The sequence below is a fragment of the Talpa occidentalis genome, unplaced genomic scaffold (assembly GCF_014898055.3).
Source record: "Talpa occidentalis isolate TD23 unplaced genomic scaffold, MPIMG_talOcc4v2.1 talOcc4.13, whole genome shotgun sequence".
NCBI lineage: Eukaryota > Metazoa > Chordata > Mammalia > Eulipotyphla > Talpidae > Talpa > Talpa occidentalis.
The window spans coordinates 35,827,634-35,853,629 of NW_023601322.1; the positions used below are offsets into that span (position 1 = coordinate 35,827,634).

General features: G+C 36.1%; 1 protein-coding gene across 4 annotated transcripts in view; it reads left to right on the forward strand.

Moving 5' to 3' along the window:
- CHST9 (carbohydrate sulfotransferase 9) overlaps positions 1-25,996 on the forward strand; it is a 263,796-nt gene that overhangs the window by 20,847 nt on the left and 216,953 nt on the right. The window contains exon 2 of one of the 4 annotated variants that reach the window (XM_054694117.1): positions 9,303-9,708. The exons of 2 other annotated variants lie outside the window; for them this stretch is intronic. The gene's annotated coding sequence lies outside the window, so the exon portion shown is untranslated. Of the gene's footprint in view, positions 1-9,302; positions 9,709-24,741; positions 24,832-25,996 lie in introns of those variants that run through there. One more of the 4 variants, XM_054694116.1, reaches the window with a different exon arrangement.

Here is a 25,996-nt window from a genome sequence, read left to right on the forward strand (position 1 = left end):
ATAGAGACTGTATCAATTTACATTCCCACCAATAATAAATGAGTGTTAGGTTTTCTCAAAATCTTCACCAACATTTGTTGTTTGCAGTCTTTTAACATAGACCATTCTCACAGGAATGAAGTGATAGGTCATTGTGGTTTAGATTTGCATTTTTCACAATAAGTGACATGGAACATTTTTTCATGACAAGTGGGCCTTCTGGATTGAGATGAGTCTATTTAGGGCTTTTATCCCATTTTTTTGATTGGGATGTTTTTCTGTTGTTGAGTTGATGAGTTCTTTTATTTATTAATTTTTTTTTTAATTAACCCCCTGTTGGATGTATGATACACAAATATCTTCTCCCAGTCCATAGGTTATCTTTGTTGTGGTGGTTTCTTTTTCTAAACAAAAGCATTTAGTTTGGTATAGTTCCACTTGTTTATTTTTGCTGTTTCCCTTGCCACTGGGGCTGAGTCCTCAAATAAATCTCAGAGTTGGTGGCTAGGGGGATATCACTTATAGTTTTTTTTTAATGTATTTTTCATTTCAGGCCTGATATCAAAGTTTTTACTCCATTTTGAATTTTTATATTTGGAGTTAAATAATAACCCAGTGTCATTTTTTTTTCTTTCTTTCTTTTTTTTTTTTTTTTTTTTTTTTTTGCATGTGACTGTTTCTCAACACAATTTGTGAAGAGCCTTTCTTTTCTCCATTGTATGATTTTGGCTCCTTTGTCATAGACTAATGTCCATATTTGTTTTGGCTTATTTTTGCTTTTCCAACTTGGAATCCTTTTGTTACAGGGCAGGTAGAGGGACACCCCAGAATCCTCAAACCTGCCTGCTCTAAATAGGTTCTGTCATCCACCACATTAAGACAAAACATATAAGTCCTTTAATGAAAAGAAACTTTAATACAATTAGTGTGCAATACCACAAAGACAATTAAGTTTTAAATAAAGCGCCTGAAGTTATCCATCCCCTCGGGTAAATGTCAAGCCAAACAGCATTGGTCCAAAGCAAGGCCCACAAGTCTGCCACAAGTCTAAAACACCTTCTGGTGGTGACCCAATAAAAAGGGTCAGAAACAGCCAGACAAGTCAGGGAGGAAAAGAGCATAATCGAAATCAAGATAAAAGCTGTTGTTGTTAACCTCCCCATGGGTCTCTCACACATCTGTTTTTTAACCAGTCCAGGACAAAAAAAGCAAATGTAGCTTTTTCACATGTCTCTCTGCTCCATGTCTTTTTCTTGCTCTTCATCCTGCTTCCTTCCCTCTGCAGTCTCCTCTCCAGCTTTTTTCTCTCCCTGCTCAGCTCCACCAACCCTTGAGTGGGACAGGGATATCTTATTCTTGCCTAACTACACTGTATTGAGTGACAGTATACCGTTGTCTTGTTTCTGATCTTTATAAAAAAGCTATCAGTTTTTCACTACTGAGTATGAATTAGTTGTTGTTTTGTCATGTATGGCATTTATTGTGTTGAGATATGTCTCTTTTATCCCAATTTATTGAGATAAGTTTTTTAATCACAAGTGGGCATATATCTTGTCAAATGCTTTTTCAGCATCTATTGAAATATGTGATATTTTGGTGATGTAGTGAATGGAATTGACTTGCATATGTTGAACCGATACTACATCACTTGAATGAATCCCATTTTTGTCATGATGTGTAATTCTCTTAATACATTGTTGCATTTGATTTACCAGGATTTTGTTGAGGATTTCTGCATTTTTGTTCATCAGAAGTACTAGTCTATAGTTTTCTTTCTTTCTAACTTTCTTTCTTTTTTTTTTGTGCTGTCCTTGTCTGGTTAGGCATCAGGGTAATGTAGGTCCTCTGTGCCAGTCCAGGTCCCCTGGAGCCTAAGCCTTTCTTTAGTTTATCTTCCAAGAATGGCTCATCCAGTCCATGGATTCCCTTCTTCTCTGCCCCAAAACAGCCTGGGTTGGTCTAGGGATAGTGATGATGAACTGATGAGGTATACATGTGAGTGATGGTTGTTTTTTTTTGCTATGTAGGCAGGAGAGATTTGCCCACAGATAGCTATTCTACTCTGTATTTACTCTGTCCCTTGTTCATACCTCCATTTTTTTCTTTTGTGAACACCCTATTATATTACATTTTTTCCTTTCTCTTTCATATCCATGATTTGGATGTGATTTGAGTAGTTCTTTATTTGCTTAGAAGTGAGATTGGCCCTTTGAAGTTCTTACCAAGAAAACCTCCCAAAACCTAGACATCTATTTAAATTTTTTCCCCTAATGAATGAAAGTCCTTGATAAATCCAGGAATTTTAAGAGGTTTTAATTTATGGTTGTTTTTTCTGTGTAATCTGTGTATAGACAGTGATCCAAGATTGTTCCATGCTGGAGAAAAGAAAAAGAAAATCCTCTGAAGGCTACATATCTGTGTAGTTCCCATATGGAGATAAAAGAGATGAGAGGGAACAAAAATTAAAACAAGAATAAATCACATAGAGGAATAACATAGAGATTATAAAATTAGAAGTTCTTATTTCTAAAATTATACACAAAGACTTCAAACTATGGCTTAAATAGTTAAAAAAGAGATATACCATGCCAAGTGGCACTTCCTATACTCTAGTTATTATTCTAGTATTTGTGCCTACTTTCAAATCACTGCATTAAAATTGAGTTTAGCTAGTCTTTTTTTTTTTAATTTAAGCCTTGCTTCAACTTGTTTTATGGGACAATCTAATAAACCTGGAATACTTTGTGACACAAAACAAGGATATGCTCCCAGAATGGATGGGGAACCCTCAAAAGGACAATAAGAATAAGATTTATAGGGCTCCCACTGGCCAATCTGGCACCATTTGAACATAAGAAGTAATAATGTATGTACAATTTAGAGTGCAGTAAATAAGAAAAGATTACATGAGCCCATGGTGTGTGTGTATACTGTACAGATGAGATTGGGTAGAGAGATAAACTGTTTCCCTAAAGAATATAAGCTCATAATTAAACAACAGCATTACAGTGACCTTTTTGCAACTACTATAATAGAAATATACAAAGGACTATCTGCCACTGGGTCAATGGTTGATGTGGACAGGACAGTCACATTAGCTCTACATCTCATTCCATAGGTTGCTTATTAATTATAAAGAGGAAAAAATAGCTTTATAGGAAGAAATATGGCAGACACCAGTTTAACCATGTGATCACACTCTATGTCAATGCTAATGAGACAAATGGACATCTTGTCCTTCTTGATATAAGATACACAGATGAAGTAAGACATACATCCTCCTCTGAAATTATTCTACCTCAAATGTGCTACTTAAATCCAGTCACTAGGAAAAAATCAGACAGATTCACATTGATAGTTATTCTTCAGAATAACCACCCTGGATGCTTCAAAAATGTCAAGTCATTAAAATTACCCTGGGAAATTGTTTAGGGTTAAAGAAGACATGGCAGCTAACTAACTACAAGGTATTTTCTAGATTAGATACTGAATGGAAACAGATAGTTATGAAGCATAATATTGGGACAATTGGAGGAATCTCATTTGGAGCTGTAGATCATAAAGTAATATAACCTATAATAATTATATTTAGATTATATAAGAATATGTATTTTGGGAGAGAGGATATATTAGAAAGTATTTAGAGGTAAAATCTTATAATCTCTGCAACTTCCTTTCAAATGGTTCAACAAACTTTTAATATGGGGAAAAGAGTTAAGCAAATGTTGCAAATGTTAATTGTTTAATGTAAAGATTGTTAAGTATTATTATTGTTAATTTTTTATAGGTTGGACATTTTTCAAAATAAAAATTGGCTAAAATAGTCTGATTCTAAGCCAGTTATCCAGAGGATCGGACCATTTTCATTCTTGCATTTAAATAAACCATCATGTTTGAAAGTTGTTTCATTAGTCAAATAGCAAAGTATTCCCTCCAAAATATCTAAGTTTCTTCATTCAGCATCTCATAATATTCCATAATTTATATTTAAGCACTTAGGAAAAGCTATCCTTAAAGGGATATGTTTCAGGAAACATAGGAGGTAATATACCCAATGGATTTGCCTATAAATTAAAATGTGAGATTATTGATGATTCACAACATAGCAAAATGCAATATGCAGAATATAATAGATCTCTCCAGGGCCCAGTAAGGTTTAGGACCCAGTGTGATTCTCAAGCCTACATCATCTGAAAGGTGGGCCAACACTATTAGCACTTATGTATTAGAAATAAGTACTTAAATCCCCATGCTGTAGATTTACAAATACCACAACACCAAGTTCTTCATTTTGCCAATAAATTGAGAGCCAATTTCTATATGAAGCAAAAATAAAAAATTCTCTTCAGGAAAATCTTAGCTTCTAAACAAACATTTAAAATAATACTCCTACCATTAAAGTGTTTGATATAACATATATTCAGGTCCCTTTGCATGAATACTTTTCTTAATATATTAGGGCTGTGAGGTCCTTTCACATTCCCGCACCTGTGGAGTGGTGCTTTTTAATAAGTGATTTTTTTAAAAAAGAGCTTCTCCATTATCTTATATCTTAAGATACAATAAGCCTAAGATAAGCAAATTAATAGTGTTCTTTCCCCTTATATTTCATATTATAGTTCATAAACTATTATAAGCATCAGAGGCTTGATTTTCTTAAAAATCTGAAAGAACCAATGTCTTAATTCTCCCATCTGATAATATCTTGGGGCTAAATTTTGCTATGATAGGAATGCCTCACTGAAATAGAATATTATTCATCTTCAGCTTATATTAAGACACATGTTAATAATCATTTGGAACTTGGTATTGTTTAAAGGAGAGGAAGGTAGTAACAGGTTATTGTGAGGAGGTAACTGGCTCTTAAAAGTCTTGATTACCTTCAAATAAAGGCAATAATAGCTTTAACACTCCTACCCACTTCTCTCTACCCCCACACCTCAAGCTTTTTATATTTATATCAGTGCTAAGACAATGAATGCCTGTACTTCTGAGAGAATTTTAAGACCTGAGAGGATAGGGCAAAATGGAATTTTGTGATTTTATTAAATTGTTACTGTATATTCATTTCATATATTTTAAAAAAGTTCATAGACATGTACAATGTAAGTTGAATTTATAGCAATAGGAAAAAAACACTAACTTCCATATAGAATTTGGCATTAAAAGAGAACAGCTATGTGAACAATTTGTGTAGGTAATTATTAGCTGGAAGCTATTGGTACTGTAAGTTTATTAAATATACACATATGATAATGAGACTGTGCACAAAGAGAACCTTTTGATAATAAATCCATGTAAAAGATTGTGCCTTCGGGGGTAATTCTAGATGTTATAAGTATATTTGAATTCCTTGCACACCTAATGTAGAGCTGTAGACCAGTATGTAACAATTTTTCATTCATGATGTTGAATAGGCAATTTTACCTCAAATCTCAGAAAGGATAAGTAAAGCCAACAATGGAAAATGATGTTGTATTTGTACACACCTTAGAAACATTGTAGTCACACAGAAACAAGCAAAATAGGGCCGTGAAATCTGTCACAGAAGTGAGTTACACTACACTCAAAATCATAGTTGTCAGAAAAAAATACCTAAGCATTACCTTAGAGGTCTTTCTGTCATTGAATATTTTTTCACTTTTGTGTCATCTACTCACGTGTTTACTAAAGTAAAATGTGGAAGGGCTGCCTTCTCTTCATGGACTCTAGACTTTATTGTCAAGGAGTTTATTCTTGAAGGGCTCACATAGACAGATTTTCTGAATTTTTACTTGCCTGATCCTTAACCACCCATCCTTCTTTTTCCTGACCAGGTATTTATGTCTCTCGTCCATAAGCCACTTTCTGGTTGCTGTCCATTCTTGAAGGGACCAGCGATGTGGAGAGTCAGGAGCAGGTGTAGTGAAGAGGTTCAGAGTTCTAGAGTGGGTCTTGTTAGAGTACACTCTCACCAGGCTTATGCCATTTGCCCTAAAGTATAAACTTTCAAGTCCCTAACTCTATGTTGTGATTTAGTAGCCATGGCTTTCCTTCCATTCTACCAAACCACTCACCAGTAACCTATAAATTTCTCTCCCCATCCTGTTTTCCCTGCCCCCTGTTAACTCTGCTATCCAGTAATTTTTTTCACTAAGTGCAAGATTTTATTTTGCCAGTATATGTATTTTGGTTTTGGTTATTTACGTCCCACAGATGAATGAAATCACCTGATCTTTCACTTTTTGACTTATTTTACTAAACATAATCATCTTGAGATTCATCTGCTTTTGTCCCAAGACGCTTCCATTTTAATTGAGTGTCTGCTACACAGTTTGTTTATGCATTTGTCTGTAGATGGGAATATAATTTAGTTCCATGACTTGGTGATTGTGGAAAGTGCTACTGTGAACATAACATACACCTTTTCAGATTAGAGTTTTTTTATTTGGGGGTAACCACCTAGCAGAAGAATCACTAGATCAAATGGGATTTCCATTTTATTAAGAAATCCCCATCCCGGAGCACAGGTGAATTGGCGGTGGAAATTCTATGGGGACTACACCTGAGAAAAGAAAGCAAACATTGTACAAAAATGAACAATGATGTAAAATATATACAGATAAATTATTAAAAAAAGAAATATCCATCCCGTTTTCCATGGAAGCTGTGCCAACTTGTATTCCCACCAACAGTGGATAAGAATTTCTTTTTCATCACATCCGTTACAGTATTTGTTGTTTCTGTTATTTTTGATATGGGCCATTCTCACAGGGATGAGTTGATATATCATTGTGATTTTGATTTGCATTTCCCTTATAATAGTGATAGCAAATGTTCATATCTTTAGGCCATGTGAATGTCTTCTTTAGAAAAATGTCTTTTTAGATATTTTTCCCATTCTTCGATTGAGTTGTTTGGTGTTTGTTGTTGTCAGATTGTTGAAGTATTTTGTTTGCTGTGGAAATCAGCCCCTTGTCATGTGTGATGTGCAAATATTTTCTCACATTCAGTAGGTTGCCTTTTTGGTTTTGTAATAGCTTCTTTTGAGGTATAAAAGCTTTTTAGTTTGATGGAGTTCCTCTTGTTTATTTGTGCTTTTATTTCCCTTACCATTGGAGTTGTGGCCCCAAATACATCTTTATGGTAGATGTCCAGTAGCATGTTCCATATATTTTCTTTCAAGTATTTTATGTTTTCAGTTCTGAAAGCCAGATCTTTAATCCACTTTTAATTGTTTTTTGTATGGAATTAATTATGAGTCTGGTTTCATTCTATCCCATGGTTTGCATTTCTGTTTTTGTTTCAGCACCATACTGTTGGTTGTGTAGTATAGTTTGAAGTCAAAAGTGTGATAGCTCCATTTTCCTACTTTTCTCTCAGGATTCCTTTAGCTATTCAAGGGCATTGTGATTCTATACAAATTTTATAATTGTTCAGTTTCCCGGAAAAAAAAGTAATGGGGATTAGGTAGCTATTGCATTGAATCTTTAAAATATGAATCTTTAAATATAATAATAATAATAATAGTTTCATATCTTCTTTTCCAATTTGTATTCCCTTTATGTCTTTTTCTTGCCTACTTGCTCAGCTGTGACTTCCAACACTTTATTGAATGATAGTGGCTAGTATTTCCAATTGTATGTCAAACAGTAATGACAGTGAACATCGTATCTTGTTCCTGATCTTAGTAAAAATGCTTTTAGCCTTTTGCCATTGAATATGACATTGGCTGAGTGTTTGTCATGTATGGCTTTATAATGTTAGCTAAGTTCCATTTATTCTCATTATATATTAGGTCTCCCAAATCTATATTGAATCTTGTCAAACAATTTTTGAATATCCATTGAAACGGTTGTGTGATTTTTATCTCCCTTTTTTTTGACGTGGTGAATGATGTTGGTTGAGTAGCGTGTGTTGAACCAGGCTTGCATCCCTGGGACAAAGCCTACTTGTTTGTGGTGGATGTTTCTCTTAAGATATTGCTGTATGCAATTCACTAAGATTTTGTTGAGGATATTTGCATCTGTCTTTATCAAGGATATTGATCTATAGTTTTTCATTTTTGTGCTTGTTTCATTTAGGGATCAGGGTAATGTTAGCATCACAGAATGTGTTAGCAGTTTTACACCGTCTTTGATTTGTTTTTGAAGATTTTGAATAAGATAGGTATTAGGTCCTTTTTTAGAGTTTGATGGAATCCACTGAAGAAACCATCTGGAACTGGGCATATATTCTTAGGGAGACTTTTTATTACTCTTTCAATTTCTGCACATGTGATTGTACTGTTTGAGCTGTGTGTTTCTTCCTAGTTCAGTCTTGGAAAGTTGTATGAATCTAAAGATTTGTCCATTTCTTGTAGGTTGTCTAGTTTGTTTTCATAAAGACAATTATAATAAGTTCTTCTATTTCTGTAAGTACTTTGTATTTCCACATCATTTGTTGTAGTTTCTTCTCTCTCGTTTCTGATTCTATTTATTTGGTTTTTTTTCCCTTACTTTTTTTAGTATGCCTAGCTAAATAAATATGTAAACAAACAAACAAGCTAAAGGATTGTCAATTTTATTAATTTTCTCAAAGAAACAGCTCTTGGTTGCACTGATCTTTTGGACTGTCTTTTGTTTTCTATATTTTTCTCCTCTGATTTTTATTATTTTTTTCCTTCTACTGATTTTTGTTATTTTTTTTTTCCTTTTTCTAATTACTTTAGCTGTAAAGTTAGAGTGTTTGAGATTTTTCTTTTTTCTTTTTTAAAATTTGGGTCTCTATTATTACGAACTTCCATCATACTTTTAGAGTATCCTATAGGATCTGGTAGCTTGTCTCTCTATATTCATTAATTTCCAAATACTTTTTGATTTCTTTATTAACCAGGAGTTTTTTAAAAACATTTTGTTTTTTCTCTACATATTTTGATTTATTCAGGGATTTTTTTGTTGTTAATTTCTAGTTTTATAGCATTGTGATATGAGAAGATGCTTGATATAATTTCAATTTTCATATATTTTCTGAGACATGTTTCGTGGCCCAGAATATGTTCTATTCTCGAGAATGTTCCATGTGCATTTGTGAAGAAAGTGTTTTAGTAACTTCAGATCTACTGGTGCATTCTTTATCTTTTCTCTTTGCTATTTAAATCCATTGACTTTAATTTTTATATTTTTAATTTTGTAATAACATCATTTTTTCAAATCTACTTGATCAGTTTTGAGTGCCTCTTTCTCTTTGTTATGCTTTATATCCCCTTTCATATCTTTAAACACATTCAACATAATTATTTTGTGTTCTATGCATGACAACTCAAATATGAGCCTTTGAAAATATGGGTCCTGGTTTTGTTACAGGGCAGGGAGAGGGGCAGCCCAAACCCTGCAAACCTGCCTATTCTAAATGGATTCTGCCATCCGCCGCATCAACACAAAACATATGAGACCTTAATGGGAAGGAACTTTAATACAACTAGGAAACAATACAGGAAAGGCAAAGAATCTAGTTTCTAAATCAAGCACCCAAAGTTACCTGTCCCCTCGAGGGTAAAAGTCCACCCAAGCAGGATTGGCCCAGAGCAAGGCTCCAAAGCCTGCCACAAGTCTTAAGCATCTTCTAGTGGGGACCCACAGAAGAAGGTCAGAAACAACCAGACAAGCCTGGAAGGAAAAGAGCAAAATCAAAATCAAGATTAAAGCTGCCATTGTCACCTCCCCACGGGTCTCTCACCCACATCTGTGTCACCCAGTCCACGACCAAAAGGTAAGCACAGTTTCTTCACATGTCTCTCCATTTCATGTGCCTCCTCCAAGTCTCTTCCTGTCTCTCCATCCTGCTTCCTTCCTTCTCAGTCTCCTCTACAGCTTCTACTTCTCTCTCTGCTCAGCTCCACCCTCCATTTGGGTGAGGCAGGGAACCTGGAACCTCCCCCTTTCCTGGGGACCACCCTGTTACAGTTTGTTGTGTGTAACTTCTTACTATCAATGGGTTCTTTCTTCATTTTTTCATTTATTCAATAAATAAATATTTTCTGAGTATCTACAATGTGCCAGGCATTACAGTTCTGAGATCCTGGAGGAAGAAAAAACAAAAAAGCAAGTAAAATTAAATAAATATGTAAACAAACTATAGACAAAAATTCCAGGTATACATAAATATCCAAATTCCCATATTTCTTTGAACTAGTATTAAACTTTTTTTTATATATTACAATTACCTTCCTGCTAGAGCTTACTGATTTGCATGGTTTTGAAATATTGTCTATATTCTGATGACTTAAAGACTAGCAACAAACATATAGATGGATGTAGGTTTTCAGCTGAGATGTCTCCTTTGAGGTTATATTAGATTTCTATTTCTCTGTAATAATTACTGCACAACTTAGCTTTATAAGAGCATGTATATATTATTACAGTTTTCTGGATCAAGAGCTCAGCAATAACTTAAATGAGTCCTCTGTGCAGGGTGTCACAAGGCTGCAATCAAAATGTTTGCTTGTCTGTTCATCTGTTTTTCACAAAATTCATAAAATTTTAAACCCCAAGTTATACAGACCTTCTGTAGAGTCTTAGTTGTATCTTCTGCCCACTCCTCCTGATTGGTATATTGTGCCAGTACTAAATAATCTGGGTAGTCTCAACTCTTTCAGGACACTCCCCTTCCAGTCTCTTGCTGCTTATTTAGATGTTTTATTTCCTTACTCATGCAGTCATTCTTCTGTGCTTATGGCTGAGACTCTTGACTTCATGACACCATATATTTTTATTTGGAGGCGTTTCTTAAATAGTCATTGCCAGAGAGATGCATACAATTCTTCTTGCTGCAAATGCATTTTGAGTGAGAATGGTTGGGTGGGGCAGTACCATTTCCTCACTAAAGAGTGAAAGGGGAAACCTTTATGGGTAATCTTTGCATCTGGTAAGAAGTGTCTTAGGAGCATTGTTATGACAAACTCCCTCCTTTTAGAAAAGAAAAGAGAAAAAAAAATCCAGAAAGTCGTCTGTTCCTTCTTCTATGCAAAACCCACAAGGTCAAAGCTGGTTTCCTGCCAGTGACAGGGCTGCTTGTAATGTGGAATGTACTTAAAATGTGAATGTCAGTAGCCAAAAGCTATTAAAGCAAGCCAGTTCTGGAGCATTCAGGAAATGTTTAAAAATATATGGTAACCTGATTTGAACCCCAAGATTTTCTTCTAAGCTCATTGAGCTTATAAGCAGAATTCAGTTCCCCACAGATATAGGATTAAGAGCCTCAATTCTTAGCTTGTGCTTCTCTCCACAGGAAATTCACACCATGACTGCTTCTTTCACAGCAAGCAGAAGAGCATCTCTAACTTCAGGAAAGTCCAGGGTCTTCTTTTAAAGGGGTTGCCTGATTAAGTCAGGCCCACCCAATATAATTTCCATCTTATTTATGCTATCTTCATCGTGTACAACATGATAATTCAAAGTGTATGCACAGTTGTATGATTATTACCACAATCAAGTTTATTAACATACCTATCACCCTTATATCACCACATATCACCTTTTGTGTGTGTGTGATGAGAGTGCTTAAGATCCATTCTGTTAGTAAATTCCCAGTACACAATTTACTGTTACTAATTATAGTTACTATAATGTACATTAGAGTCCTAAAACTTGTTCCTCTTATAACCAAGAGTTATATCCTTTGACTAGCAGCGTTACATTTTCTCAGCCGCTTAGCCCCTAGTAACCCCATTCTACTTTCTGTGTCTGCAATTGAACTTTTTTCTTTAGATTTCATATAAGAGTGAATTCATACTGTATTTGTCTTTCTGTATGGCTCATATCACTTAGCATAATATCCTCCAGGTTCATCTATGTTGTTGAAAATGGGAGGATTTTCCTTTCTCATATATCAAATAATCTCTCATAATTAACTCAGAGATAACACTTCAGGGATATTAATTCTTTAAAATTTCTGCAAATTTTTTTCTGTGGTAATCATTAGAAGCAACAAGAATATTGGAAGTACAATACTCAAGGGATTATGCAGAGAATAGCCTGCTGGGGTAGATCTTAGAACACTGCCACAGAGATCTTGACTTGCATTTTTAACTCCCAACCTGATGCCTCTATGTGGTTTTCTCATAAATATCTAAAATTCACCATGATCAAAACTGAGTTCTTTATTTTCTTCCTCAAAGATTTCCCCAATGAGTGTCATTTCAAAAATTAATTTCCAGCTCTTTTATTTCCTTCCATCTCTACTGCCAGGACTCTGATTCAGGTTGTTATCATTATCCATATTTGTAGACTCCAGCAGTGTCTTTCCTGGTTAAGTTCTTCATTTCTCAGTCATTCCTGAAAAAACTGATCTTAGGAAAAGCAATAATCATTTCTCTCCTCTGATTGTAACCATTTAGTGGTTACCTAATTGGTTACCTAATGCCCTTTAGAATTACCCTTGTGGACCTGACAGCACCTTGCTTATTTTAACAACATCATTTTAGGCCACTGCTATTTATTAAGCTCTAGCCATACGGTCTTATTTCAGCTCCTAGAATATGCTTCATTCATTTCTCTTTGAGAGCATTTCTACATGGGATTCACTTTGTGGGGAGCTCTTTCCCTACACTTCCACAACTTTCCATGAGTAGATCCTTTCTATCCCTCAGCTCTCAGCGTAAATGTCACCCTTCAAAGATGCCTTCTCTGACCAACATGTCTTAGGAGGTCTGCTGATCACCACACTCAATATTTTCTACTTTGCCCCTTGAGTTTAGCACCTGTTACACTTTGTAATCATATATTTGGTTTGTTTTAACTTCCTTTCTTGCTTTTCCACACCAGCTTACCTAAATAGTACATGTTAAATAATATGTTCTCGGACCTCCCCGGTGGTGCAGCGGTTAATCTGTTACAGGGCAGGGAGAGGGGTAGCCCAAACCCCACAAACCTGCCTATTTTATATAGGGTTCTGCCATCCGCCACATTAACACAAAACATGAGACTTTAATGGGAAGGAACTTTAATACAATTAGGAAACAATACAGGAAAGGCAAAGAATCTAGTTTCTAAATCAAGCACCCAAAGTTACCCGTACCCTCGTGGGTAAAACTCCATCCAAATGGGATTGGCCCAGACCAAGGCCCCAAGGCCTGCCACAAGTCTAAAGCATCTTCCAGTGGGGACCCACAAAAAAGGGTCAGAAACAACAAGACAAGCCCAGAAGGAAAAGACCAAAATCAAAATCAAGATAAGAGCTGCCATTGTCACCTCCCACGGGTCTCACCCACATCTGTGTCACCCAGTCCATGACCAAAAGGCAAGCACAGGTTCTTCACATGTCTCTCCATTCCATGTGCCTCCTCCAGGTCTCCTCCTGGATCTCCATCCTGCTTCCTTCCTTCCTCAGTCTCCTCTTCAGCTTCTTCTCTCCCTGCTCAGCTCCACCCTCCCTTGGGTGGGGCAGGGAACCTGGAACCTCCCCCTTTCCTGGGGACCGCCCTGTTACAGAACACTGAGCTGCAAAGCTGCTGCAGCCTCTGTAGCGCTGGTTCGATCTCTGGCCACCTGCAAGTGTCCCACATGGCGCACAGACCTCTCCTGCCACGCTCGCTGCTCCCCTCAGCAGTGTATTTCGTCAATCTGCCTGTTCTGCTCCCTGATCTGACTCTGGTGAATTATCTCACCCTCCCATGCTTCTGACTGTACCCAGTGCTTGTATAAATAAATAAATAATAAATCTTTAAAAAAATAAATTGTTCTCAAAATGTATTTTATGAATCAATAAAGTGCATTATATTCAGAAAGGAATAAGGTTCCATAGCAGGTGGAGTAAAGCACAAAAACAAATAGATGGATGTAGAAATGAGCGCTCGGGTGTCAGCAGTCCATAGAGGAGGCATTATGTTGGCGGAACAGCCAAGACAGGTTGCAGAAGTCTAGCGAATAGAAGAGTTTTCCTCTTTTGATTATAAACTTGATGGCTTTTTACACAAAACAGAAACATTTAATAAGCAATATATAAGAAAGAACTGATGAAGAAGCTTTATTTATATTATACTGAAGAAGTATTCTGGAGATAAGCCATCTGTCCATCAGTCCTTACATTCACTTACTCAACAAGTGTTTATATTCCATCCATTAAGTGTAAGGCACAGAGTGTACCATGTCCACTGCCATGTCATGTACTCAAAGATGAGTCCCAAAAAGCAGGTGCCAGTTTGAGGTTGATGGAGAGTCTGAGAAAGGAGAGAAATTGTCCATGTGTCGAAGAACAGAGAGTTCTTAGGAATTTAAATAGTTTAGCATTGAGCCTGGAGCTTGAAACTAAAGAGGTGATCAAAGGCTACGTCAGAAAGGATCTTGCTTGTCATTATAAGAAATTTGGGCCAGTTAAGACATAGAATGGTGGAATATATAAATAGAAATGTCCGGAAGGCATTTAGAAATATGAGACCAGAATACATGAGCTGTTGGGACTAAAACATGGGTTAAATTGTTTTCATCTTTCAAGAAAATAGAACAAATAGAAAAAAGAGAAATGGGTGAGATTTTTAACAATTAAACTAAACAAGCAAATATCTACTCAGGAGCCAGGGATGTGACACCTTCAAAATGGTTAACAGCCTATATGATACAAAGAAATCAGGAACTTAGAGGGCATATTTTGTGATGACAAGAAGGAAATAACAGGTAACCATAAAAAAGGTAGTTCTCTGTGGTCACCTACATGACCAATTGACAGCTAATCAAAATATTTTTATTATGTATATCTATGTTTGTAAGTATCTTAAATGCAGGTAAATGATTTTAAAATAATTGCTAGTTTGGAAAATGAAATGTTTTCTTAAGTCAAATAGCCCCTAATTATCTTACTTAGGCTATTAGTTTATTTAGTCAGCTCTGACTTTTGGTAACTAATAAAAAAGTAAATTGTTATTTTGAGAAAACAATAAATTTCACAATTTTGGTATCACTTTATAAGTTTTATTTGAGTAAAGTTTAGTGGAAAGAATGTAATTTAGGGATAGATAAAACTGAGTTTGGATCTGGCTTTACCTGTTATGAGTCAGAAGAACTTTAGTATTTTGGCATTTCTTTAGTATTTTGCCCTGTCTCTGAATAATATTCACGTAGTAGAAATTGGTATTTTCCCTTTAGAATTTATTTGTGGACTTTCCACCATGATAGAGGAGGCTTTAGTCCTTTGTCATTCTTCATTCACCGCGCAGATAGATCCTTGTTCTTCCTACCCAATAGCAGCAGTGTTTTGTTTAGAGACATATTCAGTGCTTTCATTATCATAATAATGTAAATTTTATCTGCAGCTTAGCCATGCAGTTTAATTTTTGCCTTTTCTCCATTTTTTATTTCCCTTCATGTTAATAGTATATTGCTCTTTTATTTGCTTAATATTCTAAGTTTTTAATGCAGATTCAAGCGCTGTCTGCATCATTGTCTAAATATCCTGACGAGATAGATGTTTAGACACATTAACTGCTCTACCAATTTTACCTTTCTAAAAGATTCCTCCCAAGTCTCTGGCCTGTTTCAATTTGAACTTGCCTTCTTAATAACTCTAACCCTATAACAAAGCTTTGGTCCTTTCTGGTCTCTCTCTGTGGAAGAGACATTTATCTTATGTAATCTCTCTCCTTTTCTGGACATACTGTTTCCTGCATCTCTTTTTGTCCTTTTACTCCTGTGCTTTGCCAAGTCCTCCTGGAGTTCTTGGGTAGGTAATTTTTTTTTTTTTAAAGATTTATTTATTTAATTGTTTATGCAAGCACTGGGTTCAGTCAGAAGCGCGGGAGGGTGAAAAAATTCACCAGAGCCAGAGCGGAGAGCAGAACAGGCAGACTGACAAAGTACACTGCTGAGGGGAGCAGCGGGCGGCAGGAGAGGTCTGCGCACCATGTGGGACTGTCGCCCGGCAGCCAGGGATTGAACTGGCGCTGCAGAGGCTGCAGGCAGCTTTGCAGCCCAGCGCTCAACCACTGCTCCACCAGGAGAGGCCCTGGTATGTAAATCTTTTGAGAACTTGTCTGAAAAATATTTATTCTGCCCATACCTTTGACTGAGATTTTGATAGAACTTGGTAGCATTTTAAAAGCATTTTAAGGAGCAGGCCAGGGATCGAACTCGTGCTACAGAGGTTGCGTCTTAACCCCTTGTGCCACCAGTGAGGCCCTTGATTCTGATTCTTGATCCTCTGGTTTTGTTTCTCTCTGACAACAGATGGGATCCTTTCTTCATTCCTGATGTTGGAATGTCAATATGATGTGTTTGTTCCATATCCATTGTTAAGTATTCAGTGATGCCTTTAGACCTGGAAAGTCATGTCCCCTATTATCAGAAATTTTCTTGAATTAGCTCATTAATGGTCTCCTTTTTTGTTTTATCAGTTTTCTCTGTCTGGAACCCCTGTTATTTCAAATTTCCATCAATTCGATTAATCCTATTTTGGGGCTTTATCCCCCCCTATCTAATTTTCCATCTTTTTTTTGTTCTTTTGCCCTACCTTCTGAAAATCACTTTGACTTATCTTCTGATTTGTATGTTGAGTTTTTATTTTGGTTACAGTTTTCACTTGAAAGAGCTTTTATTTATGATCATTATTTAATTAGATTCTTTGTAGGAAATTTAGAACACTAATTCCATTGAGAGAGCAAACAGAGTGAAGGTAGCCCTTGTGATGAAGAATGGCTTTGATTTTTGGCAGAACTTCTGAGTCAGCAGTTTTCTGATTAACTTCGTGCTGCTCTGTATCTCAGCTCTTCCTCTATGTTGCTCATCTCACCTTCCAGGTGTTGCAGCTTATGTAACTTCTTCTTGAAATATGCATTAGGGAGATGTTTTGGGATCTTCACACCACTGACAATTTTGGTGGAAATGGTGATGACAAATTTCTGGTGTGTCCTATGCTGGGGAACTCAACTGAGGGAGAGAGTACTATGTAGCAAGCCCCTGCCCAGCTGCTACCAGAAAACCAGCCCTTTAACTCTGTGATGCCCAGTGAGGATAATCAGCATTGTTCCAAAAGTGGTGCCAACTTGCATTCTTCTCACAGGCTAGCTCAAGGTTTTTTGTGGTGGTTCAACCTCTTTCAAGGTGCATCTTCAGCAGGACAGTATCTAGGCATTTCATAATGTTTAATCATAATGTTTAATCACCACCATTCTTGTCACCACCAACTAGTTTTGTGTTGGTAGCAAGAACCTTTTTTTTTCTTTTCAATCCTGCATTTAGCTGCCGAATATGTCTTCTTGTACATGATCTTTCTGGAATATACAGCAGATCAGGAATATCTGCCAATTCTTCTACAGGGACAGGGTTTCAGCTGCAGTGGGACTTCCCCTTCTTAGGGGTTTCAGTCTTGGCCTTCTAATCTTGCTACCAGCACCAGTTTTCTTGTCTTCAGGTTTCTTCTCTTTAATAACCTCTTTCTTAGTCTTTTTGCCTACAATCTTGTAAGATGGGAAAGTGAGTACAAGAGTGCCCCCGGGTTTCTTTTATCAAATATAATGTCCTTTGCTGCTCTAATGGAACCAGTATTATCTCTTCTAAGTATCTAAAGTTTTTTGAGATTTTGCTGTTAATGTTTTCTCCCATTCTTTGCCTTGCTTCTTTCCTGGTTATCTACCTTCTCTCTTGCTTTCCTCTCTTGGGGAACTTAGTGTACCTTCCCGGAGTTTACAACACACTGCATTTTGCTTCTTGTTGGTATTTATGAAACCACTTAGATCTCAACATTTATGTTCTCTTAAGTTAGTTATCATTACTCTGCCTACATTTCATTTTCTAAAATTTTACTGTCTTTGTAATCATCTCCTCTTTCCTTATTTACATCTTCCTAAAGGTGTTTTTCTAGTTACTTAGCTTTCATTTTAGAAGGGATTGAAGGAATGCATGAGTTCAGTCTACCCCCATTTAACTGGAAATTCTCTTCATTGATTAATGAAGAAGTTAATGAAATTATTTAAAATTAAGTGCTCTAATAATAACATTAAAAGCCTCACTATTCATAATTTTGTAGTATCCTTGAGGTTTCACAATAGTTTTTAAATGTTTCATTCTATTTCCTGCTTTTTTAATGGAATGTTAATTTTCAGAGTTATTTATTATTCTTGCCTTGACTTGTTGGCATCATTTCAGGCTTCCCATATATCTACACTTATTTCAATAAGTACCTTAGGCAGTTACTTTGATATTTTAATATGAGCACCATTTTTGTGGTGTGTTCTTTGAAAATGCCTTAAGAATGTAACATATGAATTTTGTCAGTAGATATTTTTGCAGTTTTAATTTATTTTTCTTTTTTAGACCAAGATTGGTAGATTACCACCTTTTTCCCTTTTATTTCATTTTATTTCTCTATTAAATGGTTGTCGGCTAAGCACAGATGGGCTAGAATGTGAAACAAGAGGAAACAGAAAGAGCACATATGAGAATTTAATAAATATTTGCATGAGATTGCTTGAAGCTAGCAATGAATACTTGGCTCACAAACTTTACTATCTATAAGAAACAAATCATATTCATTTTAGAATATACACATTTCCAGTGTTTTATAGAATTTTATGTTAGCCATAAAGTTTTATTATTTTATGCAAAGCAGTGTTATCTTTTCTGTAAGAGACATATCATTATACAATAGCAACACATAGATAATATATAATAGAGAACAAAAAATATTCCAAATAGGTATTGACTATCTGACTTAACTTTACTAGAAATAACTACCCAATATCTTGTATAAGGAAACATAATATTCCATAAATACATTTTTATAAGGATTTTATTGCCTCTGTGATGAACAGAGTGGGAATTTAGAAATAATATATAGTTGGCAATGTATAAGTCATTTTATCTAGATAACAAGTACCAATAATAATAAGACAATCTATGTTTTATTGTCTTACCAGAAAAATAATTACTTGAAAGTATGTCCAGATCATTTTTTGAATGTAGAGCAGTGACAAACTTTTTGTCTACATTATGTATCGCAGGTATTTGCTATACTATCAAGTAGATGTAGTGTTACCTATTTGACATGAAATATAACTATTGCTATTATACTGTAAAAAAAGGATATTCCCAAACCAGTTTGATCCATTCTGTTTTATATTATAGCTAATACTCTAATTTGAACTACTCATTACTTTCTAGAAGTAAAAAATAGATCAAAATAACTTTCTAACATTATTTGCACCTTGCTGCTTAAAGGCTGCCAATTTTTGTTTTCTTGAGGTCTTCTGGAAGTAGATATATTGTTATAAGACACCTTTAAAAATCTCTTCTTTTCTTTCTCCTTCATTGTTCTGGCTTTGGATCATAATATCATGTTTTTGGTAAAATGCTCCAGCAAACTCACTAGGTGTGGCAAAACCATTACATGCCCTGCTATATATTGGAGTACCTCCCTAAAAAGTAACTCCCTCTATTAAGTAAACGTGTAAAATTCATGCCTTACTACTATTGAAATAGAAAGTTAAAAGTTTAATTATCATGTAATGATTGTTTACATTGTACCCAAAGTACCTCATTATTTAAGGATAAAGGGCATATATATGACATTTGTATATATACAGCTACCATTCCCTGCTGTGCCCTATATGTAAACTTTTTCTCTGTTGATACTTTAATGGTCAGAATAGTAAATTCTCATCTTTCTATTCATCTCTTCAAAATCATTTGGTCCTTTTTGGTCCCGTTTCACTAATTTCCACGTTGACCAAGTCATATTTTCTGTCCTTACCTGTTTTCGCTTTTTGGGAGTGCCGTATTTGAGAATTAACCCTCATTCCTACTGTTCCTTAAATCCTTTCTCAACATTTATTTATTAAATGCTCTATTTACTGTCTACCATGTAATAGCATCCTACCTTTGTCCTTAATTACACTTGCATTTTGATGTGTTCCTGCTTCACCGTCCTTTCTCTTGAATGCCCTTTTACTAATTTCTTTCTGTCTCCCTTTTATTTCATGGAAGGAAATCCCCACAGCTCTAACCTGTAACATATTTATCTTCCCATTTTTATCTGTGGTTGCTCCAATGTAACCATTACTTCAATGGTGCTGATTCTCATTCATGCTTGGGTTGTAGCCACTTCTTCTGAGACCTGCATTTAAATAAAAGCATTAACAAACTCAAATGTGTCTGGAGGAAGATGATTAAATTGATTGAATGCTACTAAACTGGGTCCCATAAGGAAAACTGAAGGAATTCTGTATATTTATTGTTTATCCTGAAGTAAAAAATGATTTACAGTAGACAGGATAATTGTTTTCAATAATTGGAATGTCTGTCATATAAAAGAAAACAAATTTGTTATAAGTTGTTCTAGAAGGCTCTATTAGAACCAACTTCTGCAAGTTATGAAGAGAGAGATTCCAATAGTCTTTTGATAAAGATCAGGGATTAAACCTTATTTGTTTTGCTTTTGCCTGTGGGGCCTGTTACAGAGCCCTGGTCATATTCAGACCTAATGGCTGTTTATTGATTGGATTGCATTGGCTTGAATTGAAAGAATAAACATTTCTAAACAGTAAAACTAAACTGCTTTTTGAAGTAAAAATACCCAATCTTTTAACAAATACTTATTGATTAACTGCAATGCTATTGGTCCTGTGCTAGGCATCTGGAATAAAAAAATATTAACGTCTTAATATTGTGAAAGTCTTCTTGGGTCAAACATCCTTCTAAATATTTTTCATGTATTCATTTATTTCTTAGCAACCTCACATGATAGGTAATTTTATTATCCCAGTTAATTTTTTTAAGATTTATTTGTTTATGCATACAAGAACTGGGGTACAGGCCAGAGATGCTGGGGGTGAGGGGATTCACTAGAGACAGTGGGGAACAGAACAGGCAGACTCACTGAAATACACTGCTGAGGGGAGCAGCAGGCGAGACAGGAGAGGTTTGCTGCACCATGTGGGTAGCTCCCTGGCTGGCGAGGGATCAAGCTCATGCTGCAGAGACTGTGGCTAGCTTCACACTGCTGTGCTTAATCCCTTGTACTGCCAGGGAGGCTCCTACCCCATTTACATGTAAGGACAAAATTAGTTATTAAGTTGTGATTTGAACCCAGGCAGTCAAGCTCCAGAATCTTCATATTAACCACTACAATAAATTGCCTCTAGTAAAGATCGAAAGAAAGGATGTGCATGAATGAAAGAACAGGCATTTTGGACTGGAATGCAATGTAGTCTGACCCCTGCTATAGGGACTACATGGTCACTGATGCTCCTTTCTCTTCCTGAATGCCTCTGGTCTTCCTTACCTGCAGTCCAGCCTCCAGATCAGTTGCCTCTGAGTGGTTTTTCTAAAACACAGCTCTGCCTCTAAACCTATCCTTGGTTCCCCAGTGGCTGCAAGATGAGTCTAATCACCATAGTTTGATGCCAAGGCCTTCTGTGTCTATCTTTTCCTGAACCTCCTACTTCTCTCACTGAACTTGATGTCAAACCATGTGGTTAAATTCACCCTTTCTGTAGATTTCTTGTCTGGGGAGATAGCAAGGAAATGGTGAGCCTTTACTTCAATAATCAATATAAAATGCTTAGAATAGGGCCTCCCCTGTTGGCGCAGCTGGGCTGCGTTGGGCTGAGAAGCGCCCGCAGCCTCTGCAGCACCAGTTCGATCCCTGGCCGCCGGAGAGGGTCCCACATGGCACGACAGACCTCTCCTGCCTCATCTGCTGCTCCCCTCAGCAGTGTACTTCGTTGGTCTGCCTGTTCTGTTCCCTGCTCTGGCTCTGGTGAATTCTCTCACCCTCCTGCGCTTCTGACTGTACCCAGTGCTTGTATAAATAAATAAATAAATCTTAAAAAAAGAAAATGCTTAGAATAGTACCAGAATGTCATAATTGCTTGATAAATGTTAGCACTATCATTTTCATTTATTTCTTGTTATCCCAACAAAAGTTGTTTGACCTGAAATACAGTTTTCCCCTTTGTTATCTCAGGATGCTTATACTAGATTGTAAAGGAAAGGACATTTTTTGTCTCTCCTGATTTACAAATTCAGAGGCCGAGTGGGTGCAGCCAGGCTCCTGTTAGAAGTTTCCTCTTTCTCTGCAGATTTCTCAGCTTTACTTTTATCTATGCTGCCTTGATTTTCACTCTGGGTTCCTTAAGGAACACCGGAAGGCTCCAGCAAAAGCAGAAACTATAGGCTTTCTCTTTCACATTCACTGGGAGAGAAAATATCACTTCCCATGACCATCCAATCAAAGCTCTACTTAGTTCTGATTAGATTACCTCTGAAATAATTATGGTGGTCAAGAAAAGCCTGGGTTATCTGGTGTAATGGGTTTAATGGTGACCCCCCCAAAAATAATTATGCCCACAGTTTAAATCCTGGAGCCTGCGGTTTTATCTAGAAAAATAGTTTATCCTGTTGTAATTAAATGATCTCAAGAGGAACTCATTTTGGACTATGTGGTTGGGCCCTAAGTCTAATGACACGTGTTCTGATCAGACCCACAGAGGAAAAGACTATGTGATACTGGAAGCAGATATTGGAGCCACTGAAGCCAGAAGAAGCAAAGAGGGACTCTCCCCCAGAGTCTCCAGAGAGAATGTGGTCCTCACCTTGATTTTGAATCTCTGGCCTCTATATTTCTGTAGTTTTAAACCACCAAGGCTGTCAAAATTTATTCCGGCAGGTACAGAAAACTAATACCCATGGCATTCCTGACTGAACTATTTTGATGAGGACAGTAGTATTATACTATTTCTGGCCCATTGCTGGGCCTGGGAGTGGGGACAGTCCATTGTAAACTGCATGACTTCCACACAGAGGAGCAGAATGATACTAGAGAGGCAACACAAATCCATTTGAATTGCCTTTAATTCCACTCTCCACTTGTAATCTACCTACCTCTATTGGTTATACTGCATTTGATCCCAATTATGAACTTGAAGGTTTTTTAATTTGGCATTACTTAGGTTATATTATTAATTAGTACATTAAGTAGTATCCTATATTTCCTTGAAATTGATAACCCCTCATGCAATCCATAGTTATCTCTTACCTCATCTGACATAGCCCCTTGCTGATCACTCCTTCCAGTCATCTTAGACATGCCATTCAAGTTACCATTTGTTTGTAACTTCATGGTCAACGGCAGGATTCCAAAAGACTTTTTAAGAATTCCTTCAATCTGGGCCTCCCCGGTGGCGCAGCGGTTGAGTGCTGGGTTGCGAAGCTGCCTGCAGCCTCTGCAGCACCAGTTCGATTCCCGGGCGCCGGGCGAGGGTCCCACATGGCGCGCAGACCTCTCCTTCCGCCCGCTGCTCCCCTCAGCAGTGTACTTCGTCTGTCTGCCTGCTCTGTTCTCCACTCTGGCTCTGGTGAATTCTCTCACCCACCCACGCTTCTGACTGTACCCAGTGCTTGTATAAATAAATAAATAAATCTTAAAAAAAAAAAAGAATTCCTTCAATCTTCATGGGTTCCTTTAATAAAATAGAATTTGATTTTGTATGTACCTTTCATGTAATATAATGTGATCCTGATATTCTTGACCAACATGTAAATGCTTGCTATAGATTCTTGTGATTGTGTTTGAACAAATGTAAAATACAATATTCTGTATCAGTATTTAACTTTGAAATTTTTAGATGGGGAGCAAGTGAAAATGAGGAATGATATGATCAATCCTTTTGGTAATAAATCTCTATGAATGTTCTTTTCTACAAACAAGTATCTGCAAGGCCCTTCACCTTAGTTTTATGCTGTCTTTATTTTATTGAGGTAACATTGGTTTACAACACTGTATATGAGTTAGGGAATAGGTTCACACCACTGCAGAGGATTTGACTCTTTAAAGATAGAATTTTGTTGCTTAAAACAAAAAGGCAACTATATAGAACATTAGAATGTAAAATATTAGAATGTAAAAAAATGTGGAATATAAGGGCAAAGCCTTATCTTGTTAGAAATTTTAACTATAACTAAATTTTCATAACAGCTAAGAGTAGAAGGTAACTATTATACATGAAATCAAAGCAAAAAATGTTTAAAGAAGCACCTATAAATTAGTGTCTAGGAAAGGGATATGTTTTTATGTTAACGTATGATATAGCACACTGAACAATTGAACTATTATGGGAATAGACAATGAACTATACTTTGGAAATCATGTGAAAAATATTTGAAAAGATGAGCCTTATTGCATCTATTCAATACAATTTCAGAAACTTTCTTTAAAATGTTACTAAAACAAGGCCTCCCCGTTGGCGCAGCGGGTTGAGCGTGGCACTGTGAAGCTGTCCGCAGCCTCTGCAGCGCCGGTTCAATTCCTGGCCAGCCATGGAGAATTCCACATGGTGTGGCAGACCTCTCCTGTCTCTCCCACTGCTCCCCTCAGCAGTGTATTTCAGTCAATCCACCTGTTCTGCTCCCCACTCTGTCTCTGGGAATTCTCTCACCCTCCCGCACCTCTGACTGTACCCCAGTAGTTATATCAATAAATAAATCTTTAAAAAAAAAATAAAATGTTATTAAAATACTGTTACTTTATAATAGTATTATTCTGTATTAGCTTCCTTTGCTGCTATGACAAATTATAATAAACTGACTTTAAAAAATGTACTCTCTTAACAGTTCTGAGGGTCACAGGCTAAAATCAGGGTGTCATCAGTCCCACATTACTTTTTGTATGTTCTAGGTAGGATTCATTTCCTTGCCTTTTGTAACTTGCAGATGTCACCTGTATTGTTCTGTTGTTTCCTTCCTCATTTCCATCATTTCCAAAACTAACAAAGGCTGGTTTTGTTCTTCTCACATTACCTGTTTTTCCCTCTTCCAGTTTTAGGACCCTTGTGATTATATTGGGCCCACTCAGGTAATCCAGAATAATCTTCATTCCTTGTGCAACCATAATTCCCCATTGCTATGTAAGGTAAGATTCACAGGCTTCTGTCATTAGGAGGTGCACCTCTTCTGCCTTCCACATATGTATCGTCAAATTTCTGGTCTTGATAAACTTTCCTATTGTGATATAAAATGTAATTGTTGGAGGAAGCTGTGTAAAGGGTACACAGACACTCAGTACTACTTTTGTTCATTATTGGAGGATTGAAAAGACTGAATTTATCCACAGGCAGCAAATTTTGCATAGCTGCTTCACAGACTTTAAGTCTATACAGATGGCTTTGCTTTTTGTCTTCTGGAGCAAAGAGCTGTCAATCCCAGAACATTTTACAGTATGTTCACATGATAAAATTGACAACTGACTTCTTGCAAATTTTCATACATGATAGAAGACAATGGATATTATTCCAGAAATGAGGACAAATAGAAAATAATTTTTACATACAAAATCTAAGATAATTTGACTCTAATATTTGCTCAAAGAAAGTGAAGTCAAAGTATAATATAAAACATTTAATTAACAAATTAATAATCATAAATATTTCTTTTAAATGATGAAATTAACCAGAAAATCTCAAACATGATTGGGGTAAAATAAGAGTGTTCAGTGAGTGTTTAGAACTTGCTAAGGTTCTTAAGAAAACTGAATTTTATTAGAAAAAATTATAGTTAAGAGTTTTATTTAAAATACAACTTAGCTATCAGAAATAAAATGTAGATTCAATTAGAAATAAAATATAGAAAGAGGATAAAAGCCATTTTAAAAATGAATTTAAAATTAATTTATGGTCATTTAAATTGTAAAATATGTAGAACTTCATGATACTGTAAATACATGTAAAAAGAGCACATGGTATGCTGTTAATTTACTTTTAAAGGAAGTTAGTAGCATTATATAAATGTGTTTTATAACAAAGATTTAAAACACATGAATTATTTTCAAATCAAAAACTTTGAGAAAAAACAAAATATTCCTAAAGAAGAAAGTAGAATGAATAAAGAAAGAAAGAGATGAAACCAATAAGATATAGCACAATCAACAATTTGCTTTGTACTTTTTTTAATGCGAGGAAAATAAAATTTTTTTAAATGACCTATGGAGACCTCGGATAAACAGTGATACTCATCTTTTTATACTGGGAAGACTTAAAATAGTATATATTTTGGCTTACCCCTGTAATTTATAATACTGA